Source organism: Lithobates pipiens, unplaced genomic scaffold, assembly GCF_037356315.1.
Source record: "Lithobates pipiens isolate NorthernLeopardFrog02 unplaced genomic scaffold, aLitPip1_a1.2 Scaffold_25, whole genome shotgun sequence".
Lineage (NCBI taxonomy): Eukaryota > Metazoa > Chordata > Amphibia > Anura > Ranidae > Lithobates > Lithobates pipiens.
Window position 1 is genome coordinate 212,483,741 of NW_027507787.1, and position 27,565 is coordinate 212,511,305.

Below are 27,565 nucleotides of genomic sequence, written 5' to 3' on the forward strand. Positions count from 1 at the left end.
GCCCACATATGATTGGATTTTCAGACAATATAATCCAATCGGACCTTTTCCGTCGGAATTTCCAACCGTTTGTACAGGGCATGAGACAGAGAGCCCGAGCCTGTGGGCTGAGCAGCACAAAAAGCTGGAAAATAGGTACAGTGTTTGTACAGGGACTCTGTTATATGGCCAAGAGGGATGAAGCATAAAGCCTGAGCAGCACTAAAAAGAGCCAGGTGGCTCTGTATTTTCTGTTTGTAACTTACGCTGTTGCTGTGGAAAGCTAAAACCCCCTGTGTAGGCTACTCTTCTGTTATTGGACTTATTTTATTTTTCCTCTAATAAACGTGGGCCAACAAGCCCTTAAACGGCACGACTGGCATGGACTCAGCTCACTGGTAGGCTCTACACTAAGCTAAACAACCCCCAATATCAATATATATATATATATATATATATATATATATATATATATATATATATATATATATATATATATATATATATATATATATATATACATATATATATATATATATATATATATATATATATATATATTTATATATACACACATAGATGCACAGTATTTTTATGTGCTTTTTTTTTTTTATTAGGAAATCACCTGCAATGAAAGATCTCTCTGGCCTTCGGAAGGAATTTGACACCTGGGGAGTCTTGAGTGTCTTATTCTCCATGATGTAGAGGAAGAGACCTGAAGTCCAGTACAGAGCTGGCTAATTGTGCAATGCTGCCCATAATGAAAGTGTTAAACAAATTGCAGGGTCCCCAGTGATTAAAACAAGAGTGTTGTAATTTCACACATTGCTATATTTTAATATTCATTGAGACCTTTTTCTCCCACTTTCCTTGAGGTGACGGAGGTTGTGATACACAACATGTCATGTCTCTCTGGTGGGAATATGTACTTTTCAAGCCCTCCACAGTATTTGCATAAGCAAAGAACTGTGTTAATTTCCTTTGTATGCCACGACCTCATGCTTTATTATCCTACGCTTTATTCATAGGTGGGTCCAAACATTTGATTAGGTTAGTGAAGAGACTTGTAGACAAGCACTGGACAACAAAGTGAATTATCTAGGTTATAGAATACATCTAGACAAAAAAAACAACCAAATACTTTTTTGCTGTACATGTAGATTTTCCAATACTTTGTTTCTTTAAAAAATACTGCCACAAAAAAAAATACTCATTGATCCTACCAAAAATCAAGAGAGCACTGTTGTGTTTAGGCTTAAAACTCCAGCAGAAGGCATAGAAAAATGAGTCAATGATCTGCCTTGAGTCTCAATGAATGACAACATGAATTCATATTATATTGTTTGCACAGGTCCCTAATTGTGAACAAATTCCAGGAAATGGGATACAAAAAATTCCATCTAGATGTTACTGTGTTCCACATGCACTACATGCAAGATGAATAGCCAAATTTGCTCAATTTGCTGGGGATGTGGTGACAGGCCATACACATTTTCCCACATTTTTTGGTCCTGCTTCAAATTACAACCATTTTATGACACATTACATGCTACAGTTAATCAACTCCTCACGGTAGACCTGGGACACAATGCTGTTCCACCTGGAAGACTTATCCCTAAAATACAAAGCCTCTTGACCATACTTAATGCAGGAGGAACGTGCATCCGAGTGATTCGGCAGCAGACTCATCACTCAACCAAACAATTATGGTATGCAAAGATAAATGATATTCTCCAAATTGAAGACCTCTGCTCTGTTAACCACTTTCAGACCGGACCATTTTGCTGGTAAATGACCAGAGGTCTTTTTACACTTTGGCACTGCGCTGCTTTAACTGGTAATTGCGCGGTCATGCAATGTTGTACCCAAACAAAATTTGCGTCCTTTTCTTCCCACAAATAGAGCTTTCTTTTGATTGTATTTGATTGCCTCTGCGATTTTTATTTTTTGCGATATAAACGTAAAAAGACCGCAAATTTTGAAAAAAAATGATATTTTCTACTTTTTGTTATTAGAAAAATCCAATAAACTCAATTTTAGTCATACATTTAGGCCAAAATGTATTCAGCCACATGTCTTTGGTAAAAAAAAAGTCAATAATTGTATATTTATTGGTTTGCGCAAAAGTTGTCACATCTACAAACTAAGGTACGTTTTCTGGAATTTACACAGCTTTTAGTTTACGACTGCCTATCTCATTTCTTGAGGTGCTAAAATGGCAGGGCAGTACAAAACCCCCCCAAATGACCCCATTTTGGAAAGTAGACCCCCTAAGGAAATTGATAAGAGGCATGTTGAGCCCATTGAATATTTTATTTTTTTGCCTCAAGCGATTGAATAATGACAAAAAAAAAAATTTTTTTTTTTTTTTACACAAAGTTGTCACTAAATGATATATTGCTCACACATGCTATGGGCGTATGTGAAATGACACCCCAAAATAAATTCTGCTGCTTCTCCTGAGTACGGGGATACCACATATGTGGGACTTTTTGGGAGCCTAGCCGCGTACGGGGCCCCGAAAACCAAGCACCGCCTTCAGGCTTTCTAAGGGCGTAAATTTTTGAGTTCACTTCTCACTACCTATTACAGTTTTGAAGGCCATAAAATGCCAAGATGGCACAAAACCCCCACAAATGACCCCATTTTAGAAAGTAGACACCCCAAGCTATTTGCTGAGAGGCATGTTGAGTCCATGGAATATTTTATATTTTGCCACAAGTTGCGGGAAAATTACAAACTTTTTTTTTTTTTTTTCACAAAGTTGTCACTAAATGATATATTGCTCACGCATGCCATGGGCATATGTGAAATGACACCGCCTTCAGGCTTTCTAAGGGCGTTACAGTTTTGAAGGCCATAAAATGCCAAGATGGCACAAACCCCCCCCAAATGACCCCATTTTGGAAAGTAGACACCCCTAAATTTAGGGGTACACTAGTGAGACTAGGTAATAAATGGCGGGTGCCCTGAAACTATAAAAAAATAACTAACCAACCAGCGTCACCTGTAACAGTTATATGGTGATCACTGGTGAAAGGGTTAACTAGGGGGCAATTAGGGGGCTTTATGCGGTAGTATATGGGGGTCCCTGGCGCTATAAAAAGCTGCAGCGAACCTAAATACCTACCTGCCTAACTAGCGTCACCTGTGACACTAATACAGCGATCAGAAAAACGATCGCTTATTATCGAATTTGCGGCGGGTGCGGCGAATGGCTGAACTCGAATCGCACAGAGATCGGATGTGATTTGCACTGCAGTGCGGTGCGAATCACATCCGTTCTCATAAACCGCTGCAATGTGAACCCAGCCTTAGTGACACTGGCGACGGGGGGTGATCACGGGGTTAAACCTTTATTGGGGGGGTTAGGGGGGTACCTTAGAACTAAAGGGGGCTAACCCTAACTGCCCTAACAGTTATTAGTCACAAATGACACCCGCCGGGTGATCAGGGGGTTAAACCTTTATTAGGTAATAAATGGCGGGTGCCCTGAAACTATAAAAAAATAACTAACCAACCAGCGTCACCTGTAACAGTTATATGGTGATCACTGGTGAAAGGGTTAACTAGGGGGCAATCAGGGGGCTTTATGCGGTAGTATATGGGGGTCCCTGGCGCTATAAAAAGCTGCGGCGAACCTAAATACCTACCTGCCTAACTAGCGTCACCTGTGACACTAATACGGCGATCAGAAAAATGATCGCTTATTAGGCTGGGTTCACACTGGAGCGATGCGGAAACGCCGCGAATCCGCGGCGGGTTCCCGCATCGCATGCCTCCCGGCGGCAGTTCACACTGCCCTATGCGAACTGCTGGGAGTGTCAGTGAAATGTTACTGACACCCCCGGATCAGTTCGCATATCGCAGTGCGATCTGCAAACTCGGATCGCATGGTGTGAACACCCATGCGATCCGATTCTGCTGCGGGCCAAAAAAAGGGTCCCGTGCGAATTTGCGGCGGGTGCGGCGGGTGTGGCGGGTGCGGCGGGTGCGGCGAATGGCTGAACTCGAATCGCACAGAGATCGGATGTGATTTGCACTGCAGTGCGGTGCGAATCACATTCGTTCTCATAAACCGCTGCAATGTGAACCCAGCCTTAGTGACACTGGCGACGGGGGGTGATCACGGGGTTAAACCTTTATTGGGGGGGTTAGGGGGGTACATTAGAACTAAAGGGGGCTAACCCTAACTGCCCTAACAGTTATTACAGTCACAAATGACACCAATGCAAAAAAAAAAAAAAAAAAATGACATTGGTGTCACTGTGACTGGGGGGCAGGGGTAATTGGGGGGGTGATCGGGGGGTAAAGGGGGGGTGTGAGTGTGCCTGGCATGTTCTACTGTGTGTGTAGAGTGTTGGTGCAACTCACCGATCCGCTCTCCTCCGTGTCGGAACGAAAAATACCGACACGGAGGAGAGAATACATCACTTCCTCTCCTGTGTTTACATTACAGGAGAGGAAGTGATGTCACCGGGGATTTCTATTCGTCGGGAGCGATCGCGAGGGGGTGGCCATGAATGAATGGCCGCCCCCTCGTCCCGGATCGCTCCCGGACGAAAACCGACCGCCGCAGGCACCGGGCGGGGGCCCGATCGGGCCCCCGACCCGCGGGAGGCAAGGGACGTACATGTATGTCCTTATGCCTGCCCGTGCCATTCTACCGACGTACATCGGCGTGCGGCGGTCGGCAACTGGTTAAAGAACAATGAAGAAAAATTCAGAGCCACATGGATGCATGGGTTTACTATAAAACCTCAGACACATATCTACAGGTGACAACATGAATGTTCCTCTTTTCAAACTTGAGGAAAACATTAGGTGAACACCATTGAATTTCGGTCTTACTTGCAGGGATACTCACCCCCATCACGGGGTTGCTTTATTTTAAAACCCCATAAAGAGTAGGTTTCCTTTCCCTTTTCTTCTCCTTTTCTTTTTCCTCTGTCTTTCCCTTTCCTTTCCCTTTTTTTTCCCTTTGCTTTTCTTTTCCCTCTTTTCCTTTCCATTTTCCTTTTCCTTTCCTTCCTGTTCCCTTTCCTTTTCCCTTTCACCTTTCCCCTTTCCCTTTCCCTTGCCTTTCCCTTGCCTTTCCCTTCCCCTTTTCCTTTGTTTTCCTTTCCTTTTTAATTTTCCTTTAGTTTCCTTTCCCTTCCCCTTTTTCCTTTTCATTTTCCTTTCTTTTCCTCTCCTTTCTGTTCCCTTTCTTTTTCCCTTTCCTTTTCCCTTGCCCCTTCCCCCTTTCCTTTGCCTTTCCCCTTTCCTTTTGCGTTCTTTTCCTTTCCCTTTTAATGTTCCTTTCCCTTTTCCTTTCCATTTCCTTTATTTTCCTCTCCCTTTCCTTTTTCCTTTTCCTTTCCATTTTTATTTCCCTTTCCTTTCCTTTGCTTTCCTTTCCTTTCCTTTCCTTTCCTTTCCTTTCCTTTCCTTTCCATTTCCTTTCCATTTCCTTTCCTATCCTTTTCCCTTTCAATTCCATTCCCTTTCCCTTTTCCTTTACTATCCTTTCCTTTACTTTTTACTTCTCCCTCCTGCCCTTGTCCCCCTCACTTCCAAAATCTCACCAGTTATCTCCCCCCCCCCCCCCCCACACACACACAAATCAATATTTTTCCTTAGACTCCAGTTCCCACTTTATCCATACCTCTCCCACCTTCCTTTTGATTAACAGCATATCCAGACCACATTCATTTTGACAATTAGTTTGTTAGAAGACACAACGAGCCTTCAGCTTGGAAGCTCTCTTCAACTCTTCTTTTGAATTTTAAACCCTTTTATGTGACATCGTTATTGTAAAGTTTTTATACATATACTATGTAAGTATGTATTTTGCTATGATGTCTCACAGCTTTCATCTGATTTTACATTTAATTCTAATGCATTTTATGCATTGCTATATAATAAAGAATGAACAAAAAATGTTGGTTTCAACGCTTTCCGCTACTCTCCAAAACAAAAACAAAAAAAATGGGCTATACGTATACTTTAATTGTTTAAAATAATATTTGATATATTTTTACAAATCATATTATAAGGAAGGCAAACTGTGTAAAGTTAAAACAATTAATGTGAATGAACTGAAATGACCACTTTTGCTTACAGTACTTGAAAAGGGAGAGCAGCAAATACACGATATTAGCAAAAGTATTGGGATGCCTGCCTTTACACACACATGAACTTTAAGGCACCCCAGTCTTAGTCCATAGGGTTCAACCTTTGCAGCTATAACAGCTTCAACTCTTCTGGGAAGGCTGTCCACAAGGTTTAGAAGTGTGTCTATGGGGATGTTTGACCATTCTTCCAGAAGCGCATCTGTGAGGTCAGGCACTGATGTTGGAAGGCCTGGCTCACAGTCTCCACTCTAATTCACCCCAAAGGTGTTCTATTGGGTTGAGGCCAGGACTCTGTGCAGGCCAGTCAAGTTCCTCCACCCCAAACTCGATCATCCATGTCTTTTGTAGGAAGATCATTGACTTTGGTAAGTAAAGGAGGCAGCCTTGTGGGGGGAGTTGAAGCCACTCCAATATGTAAGAGATAAAAAGACAGCAACGGGCACCTCTTAGTTAGACTGTTAACATTTAACAGCAAGTTAGCATTAAAACACTCACATGTAAAGACATGATTGTCCAGTGCAGGGGAGTCCAGTATTAGCCATGAGTGATCTCTGAAGTCTGGATGGAAAATAGCTCTGTTTCTCTGTGCTGTCGGCAGCACATTTCCGGGAATCAGTCGCGATCCACAGTGAGGCTTGCAGCATAGCCAAACAGTCACATGGAGGGCTGGAGTGCAGGGTTCAGGGTATGGGCTGTACTGCTGTAAAGCAACGCATTTCAGAGCATGCGCGGTAAAGCACGCTCCTTTCTCAAGCTTGACCTGTCTTTTGTTCAAGTGACTGGGCTGCTCTGTAAGCGCCCCACAATTGCATGCAATGCACACAGTTTCAGCACACTAGTGCAGTAATCAAAGGAATGAACCCGAATGAAGCAGTGCAGGATAGGAAACATGCAGTTTATCATATGAAATGAGAATGAAATGAAATGGTGTGGAATAGTAAACATACACCGTGACATATGAGCTGTACTAGCAGAGATGCAGTACCAACATTTCCTAAAGGCACCCTAACACACTTTTTCAACAATCTGCATTGAGATTCAGTAACATCCAGCCCCAACAGTGGCGGCTGGTGCTCAAAATTTTTGAGGGGGCGCAAACAAACTGGAAAAAAAAAACATAAAGTGCAGCCACTGTGCCCATCAAGTGCAGCCACTGTACCCAAAAATTGCCGCCACTGTGCCCAATCAATTGCTGCCAGTGTGCACAATCAATTGCCGCCAGTGTGCCCAATCAAATGTCCAATCAAATGCCCCCAGTGTCTCTGCTATGATTAGAAGCCTGATAGGCTTCAGCCAGTCAGGTGACAGGGTAACCAGACCCGGTGCACCTGATTGGCTAAGAGGCGGCTCAGTGTTAGGGAAGTAATGTATTCGCTTCTCTAACACAACACTATGTAAACAGCGAACGCACAACAGGAGAGAGGGGGCAGCGCTCCTGCGCCCTCTATGGATGCACCGCCACTGGGCCCCAAGGATGAGGAGTGGCGGTCACATCTTTAGTTAAAATTTGCCCGGTTGAGATCACCCAAAAGTGCATCTCCACAGATGCAATGGCAGCTCAGCCAATCACTGTTGTCCCCTGTAAGTAAACAGCCATCAGAGGAAGGTCTCTGTCAAGTCTAACTGATGACATCAATAATCATGGCTTTTTGCTAACAGGCAACTACATTGATCGGCCTGCGGGTCTGCGCTGACATAGGTCTGAATTGGGAATGATTTAAAATGGTACCAAACACACATACTGTTTAATTTACATTGTCCCTTCTATTTCTGTATGGGATGATGGCACTGTAATTATTTTAATAAATAAAACCATCTAAGTACCCTTTTCCTAATTGATATACAGCTGTCACATGACCCAGATCTTCTGCAGGGAAACATAAGTAGGAGGAGCTTCTAGTCCTCTGCTGCTGGTCACATGTTCCAAATAAATTTTAAAAAAAACAATCTTTGGAAGAGTAAAAATAAATAAACAATACCAATAAACTGTTTTAAATTGACATATAAATATATATTTGAAATTAAATCTTTATTATTTTTTGGCAATAACACGGTGTGGGTGTATTTCTGCCAGTCACAGGCTGTGTCACGCCCCTCATCCTGTGTCTTAGAACAAGAGGGAGGTGAAACCTCCATCAATCTACATTCAATATCCCCCCCCCCCCCCATTGTGTTTAGCTGGTTAGTAGGCATGGAGGAGGAGAGAGGGAGTTGGCTGTCATTTACCACGGTGTATACACCCACATGTGTGACCCTATAGTCACATGGGCTGCTCAGATGTAATAGGGAGGAAATGCTCAGCATAGAACCTCACTGAGCATGTGCAGTCTCCTCCCTGTGACAGCAGGTGGCATTCATATGTGTTTGAACTTTGGGGTGCACACCCTAATGCGATAGACTGTGATTTAAACATAGACTTAAGCCCCATACACACTATCAGATTTTCTGCAGATTTTTTCCTTCAGATTTACCAGAACCATATAATATGAGGTCAAACCTTAGGAGTTTCAATTTGTATGCAATCAGGCAGGCCCTTGCACTACATGGTTTTGGTAAATCTGAAGACAAAAATCAGCAGAAAATCTGATATTGTGTATGTGATATAGAGATATAGACCAAAAGGTTAACAAAAAAGGAGAATCAAAACAGAGCAGACTCAATAGACCACTTGGTTCTTTCCTGCCATCACTGTTCTATGTTTTTAATTGCAATGTAAGTAATTTACATTATTTGTTCTGCTCCCCAGAAAAAAAAGGGAATTTACAGAACATTGCCAAATATTCATTTCAGCAGCATGCCATATTTGATATTTATGAGAATAGGATTATTTTATATTAGTTAACTAAAAAATTTCAAACGACTCAAGTACTGAAAAAAAGGAACAGATGTATTCTTTCCTAATTTGGAAACAGAAAACCAGATTTAATTTTAAGATGTTTTAAATGTTTTAAGAATTTAATCATTAGAAATTTGGAAAATATTTTAGTTGGAAGGAGAATTTGGTAAAGTCTTTGTGCATACAGCTGAATATGTCATCAATTAAATTAAAGATTGGCCATGCAACAGTTTATAAATTAGATCAAGTGTGGTTTTTTTAACTGTGGTATTGTCCGGATTATAGTTAAAATGTAATGTAACAATTACCATGGGCGTGACCATTTTGAAAAACTGCCTGCATTGTTCACATTTTTTTCAGCTTATACAAAACCTTTTAAAGAGAGAGATTTAAAGAAAAAGTAACAAGACTACTAATTTTGCATTGCTGAATAATAAAATACAGACTTTAATAAAATAAAATGAAAGTGTTTTTTTTGTGTGTATCTCTACTGTATATACCTAAAAGCTTGTGATCTTGCTTCACATAAGACAGATCGCTACATAAATATTGCCATGCACAGACAGATATTTGCAAAAGATGCTACAGTGCCTTGAAAAAGTATTTTCCACAATTTGTCATGTTACAAATAAATATGTGAAAAGTGTAGGGGGCATTTGTATAGCGCCCCCCCCCTGAGTCAATACTTTGTAGAACCACCTTTCACTGCAATTAAACTAATTTTCCTTTCACTTCACAATTATGTGCCACTTTGTGTTGGCCTATCAAATAAAATCCCAATAATATACATTTACGTTTTAGGTTGTAAAAGGCCAAAATGTGGAAAATTTCAAGGGTTTTCAATACTTTTTCATGGCACTGTATATGAATATGGCTTGCAAGTATCCAAAGTCTCTATTGATGCACACCATGATACAAATAAAGCAAGCTGGGGTGAAATATGAAGGTGAATCCTGAGGTTATAAAAATCTGTGAATGATTGCAGAAAGACATCTGCAGGCCTTTTGCTGTTGTTCCTCCATGAGACAAGTTCAATATTGGTTCTAATCAGTGTATTTTTCTCAGAGAAAAGTTGCAGGATCTCGCCCTTCTAATTTACTTTGTGTCTCTGCTCCCTACCCACCTCTGAGCACTGACCCTTGGTTCCGCCCCTACCCACCTCTGAGCACTGATCCTTGGTTCTGCCCCTACCCACCTCTGAGCACTGACCCTTGTTTCAGCCCCTACCCACCTCTGAGCACTGATCCTTGGTTACGCCCCTACCCACCTCTGAGCACTGACCCTTGGTTCTGCCCCTACCCACCTCTGAGCACTGACCCTTGGATCCGCCCCTATCCACCTCTGAGCACTGATTCTTGGTTCTGCCCCTACCCACCTCTGAGCACTGATCCTTGGTTCTGCCTCTACCCACCTCTGAGCACTGACCATTGGTTCCACCCCCTACCCAGCTCACACTATGGCCCCTTTTAGAGAATATAGAGCCAAGTATCATTTTGTAGTGGTTAGTAATTTGTATGAAATTTGGTAATGATAGCAAGAAAAGCACTAAAATAGACGCCCCAAAGCCTGTAACATTAGATCTTCAGCAGCAAGAAACAGTAGACTCCCTTCTAACCAGTAGATCTCTATCAGCAACAATTGACCCCCTCATAACAAAAGATCCTAAACCAGCAACAATAGATTGCCACGCAAAAATAGATCCCCTCCAATAACAATAAATACCCTAGCAGTCAGCATCAGTAGACCCTCCATTACACCCCAACACCAGTTGCCACTCCCCACGAAGACCCATCACTGCCATCACTTTCACTTCATGTTGAAAGACATTGCACACATCCGAATTTTAAAGTTTATATAAAGCATTTATTTTCTTTTGTATAGATTAGCTAAAGGTTAGGACTTCTGTCTCTTTTTTACAGCTATCCACAGAGATAGGGAGATTAAGGAGATTCCCCTTCTCTATTTGTTCTGGTGACCATTGTCATCGGGTCTGACAGTGAGGGTACATCTAAAGTTTGACGTTTTCACTACAACAGGAGGCACATTTTTCCAATGGGGAAACTTTTTCTGGTGAAAGCTGTTTAAAAGAAGAATTCCTTACTTTGAAGAGATCTCCTTGAGCTTTCTAATGAGTTTCAACATAAGAAGTAAAGGAAAATCTTTTTTTTTTTTTTAACTCCCTTGTACATGATTGGGTAGCTAAAGTTAAAAACACATCTTCACCTTATTCATGTCTAAAATAGCACCACTCTTAAAGTGATTGTAAAGTCTTGCTTTTTTTGTTTTTTTGAAAATAACAAACATGTTATAGTAACCTGCTCTGTGCAGTGGTTTTGCACAGAGCAGCCCCAACTCCTCCTCTTGGGTCTCGTGCCGGCTCTCCTGGCCCCTCCCATGTGGGGTGGCCCCACAACAAACAGATTGCTCTGGGGGCACCCAAGCACCTGCTGTCATGGTTATGCAGTGATCTTCCTGTGTTTGCTTACCTCCCCTCATGTGTTCAGACTAAGAGGCCAGCCACTTCCACCTGGTGGTTTTTATAACCTCTCCTCTAAGCATGGCTCCACCCCAGGCCCTATCAGGGAGCCCTATATTAACCTGTGCACTGCAGGCCATCAGTGCTGATCAACCATTGTGTATTCCTTTGTGTGTTAGCTTCCTGTTTCCTGCCGTGTGCTCTGCTACTGTTTTCCGTTACTGACTTTGGCGTGTCTTTGACTATCCCTGTTTGCCTGTGATCCTGACCTTTTGGTGTGTCCCCGACTATTCTTGTCTGCTTGTGCCCCCGACCTTGGCTTTGTCCCTCACCATCCCTATCCTCCTGTTGCCTACTGTGGGTGTGAGCTGGGGGACCCTGGGGGTCGTGACCTGGAGCCAGTTGCAGCCAAGTCCATCCTCACCACTAGAGGCGCTGGTGAACACCTGCTGGCTCTTAGACTCTGCGCCCCAGGGAATCTTACGCTCTAACCCCAGTGGGATCTGTCCCCCGTCTGCAGCAGTCAGCCGTAGGGTCCACAACCTTGCGGTGCACTCCTGATCCCTATGGTGTGCACCTGTCACCTCGCCTCAAGGTGACCTGACACCTGCTTTCCAGAGCAGAAGCTCTGTGTCTCCATTCACACACGGAGCAGCAGCACAGACCCTCCCCCTCCATCTCCTTATTGACTCACTGGCTGTGGTTGAAAGCAGGGAGAGCCAATGGCTCCCCCTGCTTTCAAAAGCCAATCAGGAGTGAAGCTCATGGGTGAACCATGGGTAAAGTGTCTCGCGAGGCATAAGTGGCTCATTATTAGTGCCCATCAGTACCACGTCATAGGCTCTTTACCTAGAGTTCCTGGAGAGGCAAGGTTCTCATGGACATCACCGGAGAGAGGGGGGAGGGCTCAGGTAATAATCGGGGGGGCTGGGGGGGCTGCTGTACATAGAAGGTTTTTTTACCTTCATGGATAGAAGGTAAAAAGCCTTGTGCCTTTACAACCACTTTAAGCTTCAAGCTGTCACCTTCTGTTGTAGACATACAAGGTGCTGGTCCCTAGAGTCTATTCCCAATTTTATAAACACTAGATATGAAATAAAGAGACCCAGAATGCACAAACAGTACTTATTCACCATCACCTGAAGGGCCACCTCTCTCATGAGGTTCGCCCATCTGACCTTTGTCAAAAGGAACATCTTCACTGAACTTGCTTGGCAAAGTGAACACCAACTTCTTTAGTAAATTAAGCACATTGATTCATGCTCCACATCCAATTCACAATAGCAGGAGATATTGACTGTCTCTCTATGGAGCCGGTTCACATATCTCCACTGCAGCTCCGGTGAGAATTTGTACAGGAGTCCTGTGCATCTTTTGGTCTGTTTCAGGTCCGAATTCAGCCAAAAGTTCAGGCTGAAATTGAACTTGAAAGGGTGAACCAGAATGCACCGGACACCTGCTATAAGCCACTGCGTGCTCATATGTGGGCCCTAATTGGAAATACAGAGCTGAGTTTAGTTTCATTTATTCCTATGCTGCTCAACTGTGGGATAAAAGATCTAGTCAAATCTATCATCATTAATATACCCCCTAGTATATCGTTGTGAAGACCAGTGTACTAGAAGGTTTACGATATCTATAGTTTATCTATTAAATTGCACATCAGTAGAATGGAGGCACCTACCGTTAGTTAATAAATCAGTTTTCCTTTAATTCCCCAATATCAGAACTTCTATTTTGCAGATAATGCCTCTACTCTATGCGCTTTGCAAATGAAAAAGAGGACAAAATGTATATATCTCAACAACAGCCTTTGCTATAATATCCCTTTGACATGCTAAAATAACCAGCGGTTTTCCATTTCCTCCTTTTTCTTACATTTGTAGCCGATAAACATAGTAGAGCCAATAGCAATAAATTTTTATCTATAAAAGTTTGTAGACCAAGTCCTGCAAAACTTTTTTTTTTATATTTTTCATTTTCTCAAATCTATAGCATAGCCAGAGCTTTACTTTGGGGACACTTGTTCTCAAATTAATTTCCTAACACAAATGTGTTTCCTTGTCCAGTGCTGGAATTCAGCTATAGTAATAATTTATGACATATAGAAAATGGAAGGTAACGCACCTAGGCCAGACACCTACATTAGTTAAACAAAGGAAATCAGCTCTCTTTCTTGTACTCACAAGGATCTATTACCAGCGTGTTTTTTCGATGCATTTGTTTGCTTTGCGCAGATAAGATTTCACATTAAACCATCATTTTTTTTTGTTGGCTACAAGCTAAGAACTGATTCTCTTCCCTGGTACAAAATCATTACTAATTCTAGGCAGTTACGTATTTCCTGGTACCATTAAAAAAAAACAGTGATTAAGTAGCCATACTTAATGTGCAGGGAGGTTGTCATGTTTGGCGGTTTCCTCCACCACGGACAGGGTAATTGTGTTGGGTTGAAATGGAGAGAGAACGACTTTGTGAGGTCTCAAGTAATTTATCACAGCTTGTGGCACAAAATTGTTATAAGAGGAGAAGAAATACCTCATAGTTATGCTGTCGTCCATCCTCGGGCTGACAAGAAAGAGTTTAGCGCAAATAGCAAAGGCGTGATGAAAGATTTTACAATCAGACATGGAGAAAAAAATTGGTCAAAGATGGATTATTCAGTCATTTCGGGCTGAAGTGCCGCTAATGATTGGGATGTATGCAATATTTATCAGGAACTGCGTCTGACCACTATAAATAAATGGTTACACTGTTTTTTTGGACATGTTCCACTAATTTCAGAATTCTGGCTAAAGGTATGTTATATCTCTAATACGGCATGACCTTGAATTTATTCTGATGCTATTAGCCAAGCCTAAACCATAGTTCATGAAGTTTGAGTGTTAAAGTAGAGTTAAAGTGTCCTTACTTGAGTCCCCCTCAAAGGAAGTGACTATGCATCTTGAGTTTGAGATGTATTTATTGGAAAAATCGTCTTTACTATAGTATTTAAAAGCTAGACTCAGTATATTTGTTACAAAAGGGATAGGAGCAGTTTAAGGCTCGGTTCACACAGGGGCGACTTGTCCAGGCGACTTCACCGCCTGACAAGTGGCGCTCCGTTCTGTACTATGGAACCGTTCTAATAGAAGCGACTCAAGTCGCTCCGACTTAGAAAAAAGGTTCCTGTACTACTTTGGGGCGACTTCAGACGACTTGCATTGACTTCTATACAGAAGTCATTTTGCAAGTCGTCGCTGATCGTGTGCAGGTCGCGGGGCTGCAAATCGTGCCGCCCCTGTGTGAACCGAGCCTTAGAGGTTCGGGGATAATTTTGGTATTGGAATTGATGTCATGTATAATTTGTTATTTTACCCAAACTATTGTTTTTAAATGAAAAAAATAAATAAATATATATATATATATATATATATATATATATATATATATATATATATATATAAAATAAAAATATGTCTTTCCTAAGGAAATTACTGAAACTGCAATGGTTAAGCTATCTTTCCGAAAATGCTAGTTGCTTGACTGTCAGGCTGACCCTCTCCAACTTCCATACTTTGTATAATTGAGTTGGAACATGTATGCAAGCCAGGAACTAATCTTTATGATCTGCATTCTTCTTCCAGGTCAGACGGTCACCATAAATTCCATTCAACTAGCCTTGTAAGAAGAAAGTCAGCAATGAAAGTATCCATATTTCGTTCAGGAAAAGTATACTTCACAGTGTACTAACCACATTCAATAAGGACAACCATTTTAGTAGATGGGGTTATCTGGTAACAATAGATATGCTGGATTTTAACACTTTTTAAGAGGCCAGAATAACTGTGCATTCCAGGTATAATTGGCACCAATGTTTTCAAGAGACATCTTAGCCCTTGTACACATGGTCAGAGATTCCGACGGAATGTGTCCCATCGGACCGTATTGTCGGATAATCCGACTGTGTGTGGTCTCCATTGGACTGTTTCCGTCGGAATATCCGATGGACCAAGTTTTCCAACTTGTCTATAAAATGTTCCGACAACATGCTCCGATCGGACATACTCCGATCATGTGTAGCCTACTCCAACGGACAAAGTGCCACGCATGCTCAGATCAAATTCCTAGACCAAAGCTATTGGCTACTAGCCTGAACGTAGTCCTGTCGTAATGAAATAACGTCATCACGCTATGTACAATCGGATTTTCCGACAACTTTGTCCGACCGTGTGTATGCAACAGTTTCGGACAAAATCCGTCTGACAAAATCCAACGGATTTGGTTGTCAGAATGTCCCACCGTGTGTACAAGGGCTTAGAGATATTTCTACACTTTACCATGTACATCTTGATGATGAGAAACAAGACCTACTGTATCTTGCACATACTGATGGATCATGAAAATTACATGACAGTCCCATGAAAGCATGTTCATGTGTTTGTAGACCAGACTTAATCAAATGCAAATTTGTAAAAAATAGGTTTGTAGAATGTGAAAATCTTTGTTGGGAAATACTGTATGTTATTGGAAAATGCTTTCAAGATGCTTGAGAACAAGGACCTCTTCTCGTTTCTATGTGTGCTTGTCTGTTACAAAATACAGTATATAACGCAGAGTGTATTGTTCATCGGTTAATGAACTGCTGGATGAATATGAGAGGGGTTGGATAGGGGTTGTTTTGGTTCTGGTTTTTAAATCCTTGTACCCTCTGTCCAGTGGCCAGTGCTTCAGCTGGGAAAGTTCCTTGTAACTCCATAGATACTGCTGTTGGTGCTGGGCAGAGCTCAGTGAAGTTTGGCCCTGATACCAGCTCTTCTGCTGGAGGCTCACCAGGTTGTTCTTCCTCAGCAGAAAAGTCTATCAAATCCCCTGTATCTGCAACTGCTGTCTGGGGATAGAGGTTCACCATGTCCGTGGAACCCAGAAGATGCTATTGGTGCTGAGGTTAGCAGAGCTCTGCTCTGTTGTCAGTACTTCAGCTTTGGGGGATGGCAATCTCCAGCTTTTCCACTGCTGATTCTCTGGCATGCTGCTGGACAGGCACATGCCTCCATCCAACCTCGTCTCGTGCAGAAACAGGTTAGTCAAGGTCAGTGAGCACTTGCTGCATCCGCCATAAGACCTCCGCGCTCATAGCTGCAGGGGCAGATTGGCAAAGCCCACTGTTATTATACCACCTTGCCGACTCTTCAGCCAGGATTTCAGAGCTGTCTGCTGGTATTCCCTGATGGTCCCAGGCAATGGGAGCCCAGCCCCGGCGCTAAGCAGAGTCTAGCAGCCATCTGTAGGGGATCTCCAGCTCCCATTCCTGAACGGCCAGAAACTATATCTTCCAGTGGCCAGTGCACTTCCAAGACATTCAGTATCTCTTCTCTGAAATCCATTATTTCATCCAACCGCCACTCCAAATTACTCCCAAAGTTAGGGTCCCCTGTCAGCTTCACATACAACAGTCCCAGACCGCCGTAACCAAAGCCTTCTGTTGGCCTGTTACCTGCTATCCAAGGGCATGCTTGGGATACATGCCATTGGATGGCTCTGTAGCTCTCATCCAGCCACATCTTTTCCCAGACCAGCCAGCTTAATTCAGCTGTCTGCTCCTTGTGCGTTTTTTTCCCCCAAAAACAGCACCCGCAATCCATACTATGACCAGGATGGAGGGGAGAACTTTTCCCTGGTGGTGCTGCTCATGGGCTAGCATTTCCTTCCAGAGTTTGCAGAGGATAGAATCATAGCATCCCAGCAGGACCTGCTCTGATACTGGTTCTCTGTGATGTATCTGCATCTCTGGCAACCTCCTTCCAAATTCCTCTTTCATGGTGGCTGGTATCTGTACCTCTCATTTCCTCTCCTGCTATCCAGACCTTGGATCCAGGTGGAGGTTTGGATGTCCCAGACTGCAAGAAGCGTCCCACTGCTTGCCACCAATGTAACAAAATGTCCCACGCTTCAGTGCTTTTGTCATATACCGCTTCCTCACAGTTTGAATATAGATATCAGATATTCCAAGTGCCACAACCATAGAACAAGGCAATACTGGTTTGGTTGCTCAACATGAACTGATTTATTTGAGATAACACACAAATATATACAGCAGGTTGACAATACAAACTGTAACCAGAAACCTAATTAACATGAGCTAGTTATCTAATCATTTACCCAGACTAGGTGACTCTGAGATGTGACCTTTCAGGGTAGACGTGCCGTCTCCTCACTCACAACTTACAATACACATAAGTATAAACATATCCGCCAATAGCTTTCTAGGAGACAAATGTGTGTTAATGAGCACAATAAACTACTGGGCAAAAGACCCGGGCTTTCCAGACCTCATTAATCAGCATTCCTTTCACATACATCTGTCCACTGAGTCCCAAGCTGGCAGAGACCATCATGGCCTCCTTAATAATGTCCTTTTGCATTACATAACAGAACATCTTCCTAAATGCTTGTAGCTCCCTCAAATGCCAGGGCCCATAGTCAGTAGGCACTAGTCAGAGGCTAGTATTCAGTCCCCTCCAAAAGCCTCTGTCCCGGGTGAGTCTGTCACAGTCCTTAAAGTCCTTAAAGTCCTTAAATGAGGTTATATCTAAATCTGCTAGTGCAGTTAACACTCCCCTCTCCCCACACTGACAATGCTGCTGTCCAAAGTTGTCTCTGTTGCTCCTTGTTCCGGGAGGAGGGGGGCAGTCAAATACAGGTGGTGTGTTACTGGCCAGATCATCAGGTTAAAACAGAGGGAAAAGAAGGCTAAAAAAAGAAGACAAATGCAGCCACAACATCTGATGACTGGTAAGCTGCAATATATTACATTTTTGGTTTTGAGTTTAATACCACGTTAATGAGAACTAAGCCCCTTGTTCTGTGGAATTGTGATAGTAGTAATGATTAGTAACCACATTTTGTTTTAAGAGAGAAACATGTTGTTGTTTTTTTGTTAGAATCATACTTACCTAGGTGGATGCTGCATCTGTCCCCCAGTGCCTCTGCACAGAGAACCAAGCGATTGAAAAAACTGCTGATCGCTTGGTTCTCACAGCTTCCCGATAAGAGAGCTGGTGACTGTCAGTCACAGCTCTCTGCTCTGCCCCCTCCTCTCTCGTTGGAGCGCTTAGCTATTATTATAAATTTATTGTATCACAACATTTGAGGAGGTGTATTTAGGCTGCACAGTACTTAGCACTTTATTTTAAAGGCATCAGTGGTTATCACACGCAGCATTTTTCTCTTCACTTGTGAATGGTATACTTAAGCATTTTTGCATAGCATTTAGCACTTTAATTGTTTGTGTCTGCTGACATATTATTGCACTCAGCACTTTTATATATATGCACGGATTTGATTATATTTACACTGAGTAGTATTTATTCCATTTTTAGTGCAGTGTCTAAGTAGGAAATTAATTAGAGCGCACCATTATTAGATATATTACACAAATATGTACCATCTTTTTACTCTACCTACAATACCTGCCACCGATATTGTCTCAATCTCGCCTCTGTGACACTCGTGAGCCTCGTCGCGGGAGCCAGCGCCAAGCTATGTCGCGCCTCTAGCTCGCTGCCCCCAATACATTCCTATTGATATGCTGCATCTCGTGGAGGCGGCGAGCACAAGAAACACAGCCTAGCAGCGGTGATTTCCAGGGTGATCCCATCGCGCTGGAAACACAATATCGGAGGCAGGTACTGTACTTATATGTATTCTGTGTGAACTGGCTTCTATTCATTATATTAATGCATGTGCCACTTTCTTTTACTGTAATAAATATATACCGTATTTATCGGTGTATAACATGCACTTTTTTCCCCTTAAAATCAGGGGAAAATTGTGGGTTCATGTTATACGCCGATCCCCCGCAAATTGTGAGCCCTTACGCCTTTCTCGGTGGCTTTCGGGCACTTTCGGCTGTTCTCGGCGGCTTTCAGGCACTCTCGCAGTCCCGTGTGAGCCGGCAAAAGCCGCTGAGAGCAGCCGAGTGTGGCCGAGAGTGGCCGAAAACTGCAGAGAATGGCTGAGAGCGACTGAGAGACGCCGAGAACGGCCAAAAGCCACCGAGAGCTACTGAGCTCCGCAGAGATACACAGGACATCGGCTACACAATTGGCTATACAAATGGCAAGGCTACACTGACAAGGCTGCAAATGACACTGACAAGGCTGCAATGACAAGGCTGCAAATGACACTGACAAGTCTGCAAATGACACTGACAAGGCTGCAATGACAAGGCTGCAATGATGGACAAGGCTGCAGATGGACACTGATAAGGCTGCATCGATGGGCATTTAAATGTAAGTTTTTTTCCTTAAACTTCCCTCCTAAAAGTTTTTTTCCTTAAAATTCCCTCCTAAACTTGGGGTGTGTGTTATAGGCCAGCACGTGTTATACGGTATACAAATACGGTACTGTATTTACTGTTGTTACTTTTATTGGCTTAGCGGTGCCCACCTCATTTAAAGTTCCAGGGCGAGTTTTCTGTTTTCTTGCATATTTTATGAATGGAGTTGTGTCACTGGTGACACTAGACCTTTCCTTTCTTTTTAGTTCCAAAACATCTGGGATGCCAAGGTTCGCCATCACTGCCCTAGGTAGACCATAAAGTGCCTTGCCCCGGTGCCTTGCCCCTGTCTGGAGTCAATTGCCCCAGGGGGCAGGGGCAGACTGACAACTCATGGGGCCCCCGGACAATAGGAGATTATGGGGCCCCCAGGCAATCAGAGATTATGGGGCCACACAGTATACACACACAGTATACAATCACACAGTATACACATACATGTACACATAGTATACACAGACATGTTTCTATTGGCTGAGAAGGTACTGGAGAGGATTTTTACATACTGTCCCTGGTTTTACTGAGGCTGGCAACCCTGATGGGGCCCCCTAGTGGCCCGGGGCCCTCAAGCAGTGCCCGAGTGGCTGAATGGTCAGTCTGCCCCTGCCAGGGGGTGAAAGGTTTGAGGCCCTTCCTCTTCAGAGGTTGAACCATTACTGTAGCTTCATGCAAGTTTTTTTTTTGTGTGTGTGCTGTGGTCTCGCTTTTTTTTTTTTTGTTCACAGGATTTTGACAACCACTACACTGCGGAGCTTCATAAAAAGAAAAAAAAAGGACCTTAGATTGTAAGCTCCTTGGGGACAGGGGCTGATTTGAATGTGCAAGTGCTGTGTAAATTATGGGTGCTTTATAAATACCTGTAATAGAAAATACTGCTAAGGTGCTAAAAATAACCAAAAATGAACTTTCATTTTTGATTGTCGCGTGACCTTTCCTAATAGTAAACACTGATGTTTTCAACCCAACTGCCTAATGAGGGGAGAAGAGGGATGGTATTCTTCTCTAAGAGGGTATTGAGTCACGACAAAATATTTAATAATTTATTTAAGCAAATCTATACATCATTAAAGGGAACTAAATTAAGAGCCTCGGAAAAAAAAAAAAATGGGTAAGGTAGTTGTTTTAAAGGAGCTAATGAAGTAGCAGCCGGCAAAATTATGGAAATGTGTACGGGATAGAATCCCGATTCAGAAAATGATAAATAACTTGTAGTCATGTTTATGTATAATGAATTACAATCCTACAGCTTTTACCTTAGTAACATTTTAAAGGGGGTTGTATTTTACTCCCAACAACCAATTATGTCACTGTTCTGGCATTTACCTGGCCGTAATGATACACGGTAATCCCTTTGTGGTAACATAATTCATTTTTCTTAAGTGTTTATGAAGCCATCTACCATGCCCATAATGCTAGCAATAGTGCTATTAAATTGCACAGCTTAAGGTTTAGTAAAGCTTGGAAAAATAGGCTGTGATTCCCTTGTTCCTTATTAGTTACAGGGGCACATTAATAATTGTAAATGTCAATAAAAGTGAAGAGAAAAAGCCTTACACAGTATACAATGTCTCGCTAACACTCACATTTTGAACTCAAAACTTTATCGATGACATCAGCACAACACATTTTAAAGCAACATTTTATATGTAACAGAGCTGTGCTGTTCAGCTTGCCAACACTACATCAATTTCCTCTATTAAAAAAAAAAAGCAACCTGGAACTCGCTTTGCCCTTATGGAGCTGAAATATGTTTTAAAGTCATATCTAGAAGGAACAAGCATTATTATATAATTAAGGGACAATTGCTCTGCTTTATAGGTAATGGACATTGCAAAACTCACATAAACACATACAGTGTTTCTGCAAGGTCATAACAAGCGCAGATTGACAATCTCATTACAAAAAATAAAAAATAAATAAGGATTAATGCAGGGGGAAAAAAAAGGAAACAGTAGGAAATTTAATACAAAATGGTTAAACACGACGGAATTCAGATGTTACTGTGAAACGGCTCAATTAAACAAGTGAATGTTTTAAGCAACAAAAGAGGATTGAAGTAAATGAGAAGTTGGCTATGAAATGTGAACGTTTATTAGCAATGGTAAGAGGGCACAAAATCGGCAACGCTTGTTACCTCAGCCATGGGAAAGGTGCACTGCCTAAAACACAAAAGACAGAACCCGCGTTTGGCGGTGAAACACAGATTTTGTCTCCCAATAAATCATGTGTCACTTCATCACTGTTCACTAGATAATGAGCAATAAAGTTTTCAGGGACAGAAGAAAAGTGAATATAAGAAATCCAACCACCATCCGACTTTTGGCAGGAGAAAAGCGTGTTGTATAACGAAGGCTTTCTGGTTCTTCTGGCTTTCTGAGAATTTTCTTCTAATTTTAAATAAAACAATATTATCATCTATAAGTCTTATGCCCCGTACACACGGTCGGAAATTCCGACTGAAAAGGTCCGATCGGATTATGTTGTCGGAAAATCCGATCGTGTGTGGGCTCTATCGGACTTTTTCCGTCGGAAATTCTGATAGAAAAAGTTTGAGAGCTGGATATAAAATTTTCCCACAACAAAATCTGATTGGACTTTTTCCGATCATGTGTAGAGAATTCCGTCGGACAAAATGCCACGCATGCACAGAATTAACTACGAGACAAAAGCTATTGGCTACTGGCCTCTACGTAGTCCTGTCGTACGTAACAAACGCCACATCATTCCGAATGATCGGATTTTCTGACAACTTTGTCTGACCGTGTGTATGCAACACAAGTTTCGGCCAAAATCCGCCTGAAAAAATCCGACGGCTTTTCTGGTGGAAATGTCCTACCATGTGTGTACAGGGCATAACACTTAAAGTGGTTCAAAAGGCAGAAGGTTTTTTGTTTACCTTAACCCCTTGCCGACCAGTGCACGATGATATACGTCGGCACAATGGCATGGCTGCGCAAATGAGCATACAGGTACGTCCCCTTTAAGACACGGCATTGTGGGCAAACATGCGCGCACCGCACGCTCCGTGACCATGCCCACAGGACCCATGGACTGGATGTCTGCCAGTGTCTCGCGATCATGTCACGGGGAGGCAGAACGGGGAGATGAGGATGTAAACAAGGCATTTCCCCATTCTGCCTTGTGACATGACAGAGGTCTACTGCTCCCTGTAATTGGGAGCGGTGATCTCTGCCATGTCCTAGGTAGCCCATTCCTTCCCACAGTTAGAGCACACTTAACCCTTTGATCGTCCCCTAGTGTTTAACCCCTTCCCTGTCAGTGTCATTTAAACAGTAATCAGTGCATTTTTATAGCACTGATCACTGTATAAATGACAATGGTCCCAAAATAGTTTCAACATTGTCTGATGAGTCTGCCATTATGTCACAGTCGTGATAAAATTCACAGATCACCACCATTACTAATAAAAAAAATGAATAATAAAAATGCCATAAATCTATCTCCTATTTTGTAGATGCTATAACTTTTGCGCAAAGCAATCAACATACACTTATTGCAATTTTTTTGTAGAAGAATACATATCAGCCTAAACAGTGAAATGAAATGAAAACAAATGTTATATATATTTTTGGGGGATATTTATTATAGCAAAAAGTAAAAAACATTGAGTTTTTTTTAAATTGTCGCTCTTTTTTTGTTTAAAAAAAAAACTGCAGAGCTGATCAAATGCCACCAAAATAAAGATCTGTTTGTGGGAAAAAAAGGACGTCAATTATGTTTGGGTGCAGTGGTGTACGGCTGCGCAATTTTCAATTAAAGCAACGCAGTGCCGTATCACAAAAAGTACTCTGATCAGGAAGGGGGTATTTTCTTCCGGGGCTGAAGTGGTTAATGAATTCTATGCATTAAAGTTTTTGTTAGCTTACATTGCATGCCAGCTGCCAGGCCCTCTTTTGTATCCAGCTATAACATGCAGTGTAAGTGTTTGTGGAAAATGAAGCCTCTAATACCCTTTTTGCAGATATCTTCAGGCCTGTTCTCCTACTCCAATCCGGGGCTACAGGGGAAAGAGCCGAGATCTCCCACTGACGTCACCCGTGAGGACATGTGACCGATGTGCTGGCCACTCGGCTCCTCCCACTGTAGCCCTTAGATGGGGGTGGAGAGCGGCTGGGAGTCAGGTAACCAGCCTCAAGGTATCTGCAAAAAAGGTATTTAGATGCTTAGTTTTCCACAAATACTTACATTGCACTGCATGTTATAGCTGGATACAAGAGAGGGTCTGGCAGTACATTTTTTAAAAGTTTAAATTACTACTAATAGCAGCAGGAGGGGGGCAGGCAGCTCACACCCACATACAGGAGCTGACAAGCAGGGAGGGGAGGGGGAGAGAGGACAGAGGAGAACAGAGGACAGCTGCAGATGATGGAAGCACATAAACTGACCACAGTGTCAGGGCTCAGCAGCCATGATAAACTGTGGTCAGGGGGGAGATTGCCTCAACATGTCTAATGATCATCACTACTACATTGTCATATGACACAAAAGGATTGCATGGTTCATTGACATTTTTTTGGAGCTCCACAATCAATGGTCTAGTCCAGGGATATGCAATTGGCGGACCTCCAGCTGTTGCAGAACTACAAGTCCCATGAGGCATAGCAAGACTCTGACAGTCACAACCATGACACCCAGAGGCAGAGGCATGATGGGACTTGTAGTTTTGCAACAGCTGGAGGTCCGCTAATTGCAGATCCCTGGTCTAGTCCGTGTCTTCCACAGAACTGGAAATGGCAATGATTAAAACGCCTCCATCAAAGCCATTAGCAGTATACACTGCGGCTGTTCACAGCAAATAAATTACACGATACCGGAGCTCAGTAGTGACACAGATGTCAGACTGATTACCGAGTATAATGTGATACACATATGGGAACCTGATGGTTGTAAAAAGTGTAAATAAAGATTATTAACCAGATTACACATCGTCTATCCATCCCTTCAATCTTCAGAACATAGTAAAGGCATTTCATTAATTGATTTATAACAGGCCACGACAATGGTCACACGACCAGTTATATTTAATTTTTGTTTCTTTAATTAGAAAGATGGTGCTGCCTGAACCTTAATACATATCAGTAAGTGGTAAAACAAAATGATTAGGACTTTACTTATGAATAAACACTGTTTCCTGGAGTGTGGAATGTGTATTACAGGTGGTACTGACACACATTGGGGTTGATTTGTTATATTAAAAGGCAAATAGACTGTTTAGTTTGCAAGGGAAACTACATTTATTTCTTGCATGTGATTGGGCATTCTTTGCAAAGTGACACTTCACCACGGCCACTAAGATCTGGGGCAAATTTCTATGCAAAATGCATCTTCCCTTGCAAAGTGAGCAGCCTATTTGCCTTTAATAAGAAATCAACCCCAATGTCTGAGGCTGGTTTCACACTATTTTAAATTGGATGCGGGATCCCCGCACCCAATTCGCAATAGCATGAGTTTGTGAATCGGCTCTCTGTGGAGTCGGTTCACATATCACCGATGCAGCTCCGGTGAGAATTTACACAGGAGCCATCTTTTGGTCCATTTCAGCTCCGAACTCAGCCCAAGATTTGGGCTGAAATTGGACCTGAAATGGTGAACGGGGACGCACAGGAACCCTGCTGGGAGCCACATTGGTATAAGGTGTGAACCGAGCCTTAACTACTTCATACCCATAGTAGTATGACGTCCGCAGGAGGAATCTCCCATCCTGGGCGGGTGTCATATGAAGTCCTGGGCTTCCCGGCCATCTAGAGGGCGCACGCGCACCACCGCGTCACTCGGAAGCCGGTGCACATGCCCGGCAGGCGCAATGTTTGCCGGGAACCCACGATTGCTGGTAACAGAGCCAGGATGTGGATCTGTGGGTTTAAACCCACAGATCCACATCCTGTCAAGGGAGAGAAAACCGATCGTGTGTTCCCCGTACAGAGGAACACTGATTAGTCTCCTCCCCCTACAGTTAGAACCACTCCCTAGGTAACACATTTAACCCTTTGATCACCCCCTAGTGTTAATCCCTTCCATGCCAGTGACATTTACACAGTAATCAGTGCATTTTTATAGCACTGATCGCTGTATAAATGTGAATGGTCCTGAAATAGTGTCAGAAGTGTCTGATGTGTCCATCGCAATGTCACAGTCCTGATAAAAATCGCAGATCGCCCCCATTACTAGTAAAAAAAAAAAAAATGCCATAAATCTATCCCCTATTTTGTAGACTCTATAACTTTTGCGCAAACCAATCAATATACGATTATTGTGATTTTTTTAAACAAAAATATGTAGAAGAATACATATCCGCTTAAACTGAGGAAAAAAATTATTTTTGTTTTTTAAAAATTTGGATATTTATTATAGCAAAAACTAAAAAATATTGTGTACTATTTGACCACAAATTAAGGCTTTTCACCCTTTTGAGGAATCCTTGGTTTCCCTGATGTTTTCACTCTGACTGTCTATGGTTTCCAGCCTGTAGTCGTATGTGTACTATTTGACCACAAAATAAAGCTTTGGACCCTTTTGAGGAATCCTTGGTGTGTTGATGACATTTATTCACTCAAATTTTTATTTGAGAGCAAAGAGATTTGGGAATTGTGGGGTAGGATTCAGTGTTGCCCTACTGGGAAGTATAGTACTTCATACTGATTATTTGAGCACACTCACACTGGCACCTGTAACCGGTCCAGGGCATAGTTCACCCTTTTGGGCTGATTTGTTTGTGTGAGTGGTCCCAACCATGCTCAGATCAGTTAAGCATCATGCATCTGGGACCACTTGGAGGAGGTCGTCCCGGCGTGGTTCCCTTATGGCCCAGGAAGGGTTGCTTCAGCATGAGTGCCAGGGCACACATCATCATCCATAGAAGTCTATGTACAGAAGCAAGAATCATTCTGGGCTGGTTAACATACATGTTCCCACAAAACACTTGTAAATGTGCCGGGAGCACTTTCTTATAGTCCAGGGTAAGTGTATAGCAGAGGGGGGAGAATCGATGTCAGGCACCGTTCATTTAAAACAGTCCCAGTGTGAGTGCACCCTGAGGAATAAGGGCAATTGAGAGTTTCCTTTTTGTGAAAATTGGAAGATTTAGGCAAAACCTTTCCATTTTGATAAAATGCATTAGAGTCAACAGGGAAATGAAAACCTAGGTGGTTTTGATGGCTTTTAAGGGTACAGTTGGCTTCAAATGGCTCCTGAGTGATATGAAAGCGCCTTTCAACTATCCTGTACTTGTTTGTATGCCATAATATTCTTTTTTTTCTCTTTTTTTTTTCTAACAAATTTCATCTAAACAGAGTTTCTGTCTCATCAAAATTTTACCTACAGAAAAACTGAAGTGTTTGCAATATCGATTTAGCCGTGATCACTCTTCTCATTCCTGTTGGGTATATTGAATTATAGGAGGCATGTATCCCAGAAAATAAACCCAGTGCAAATAAATAAAAGGATGAATTGTTTTTTTCCTGGCAACAGGATCTTGGTGCTGCACACTTTTGGAGTGGGAGCCACATGCCACCAGCGCAGAATTACTACCATGGCTTAATTTATTGTTGTTCGTTTTAAATCTAGGGGCTGAGTATTTTAGATGTTAAGCATTAGGGAGGAAGTTAAGGTCTCATTTAGGTATTGGGTGTTTGAACGGTAAAGTGAGTTTGATTACATGATAGATTTGAGTTAAAGTGGAAATTCAGTCATTTTTTCAACTTTCCATCTATTAAATCTTGTGCCCTTGTTGTTTTAACTTTGGATAGTAAAACATTTTTTTTCTGCCAGTAAATACCTTATACAGCCAACTTCCTGTTTCTTGTCTGGAAAAAAAAAAA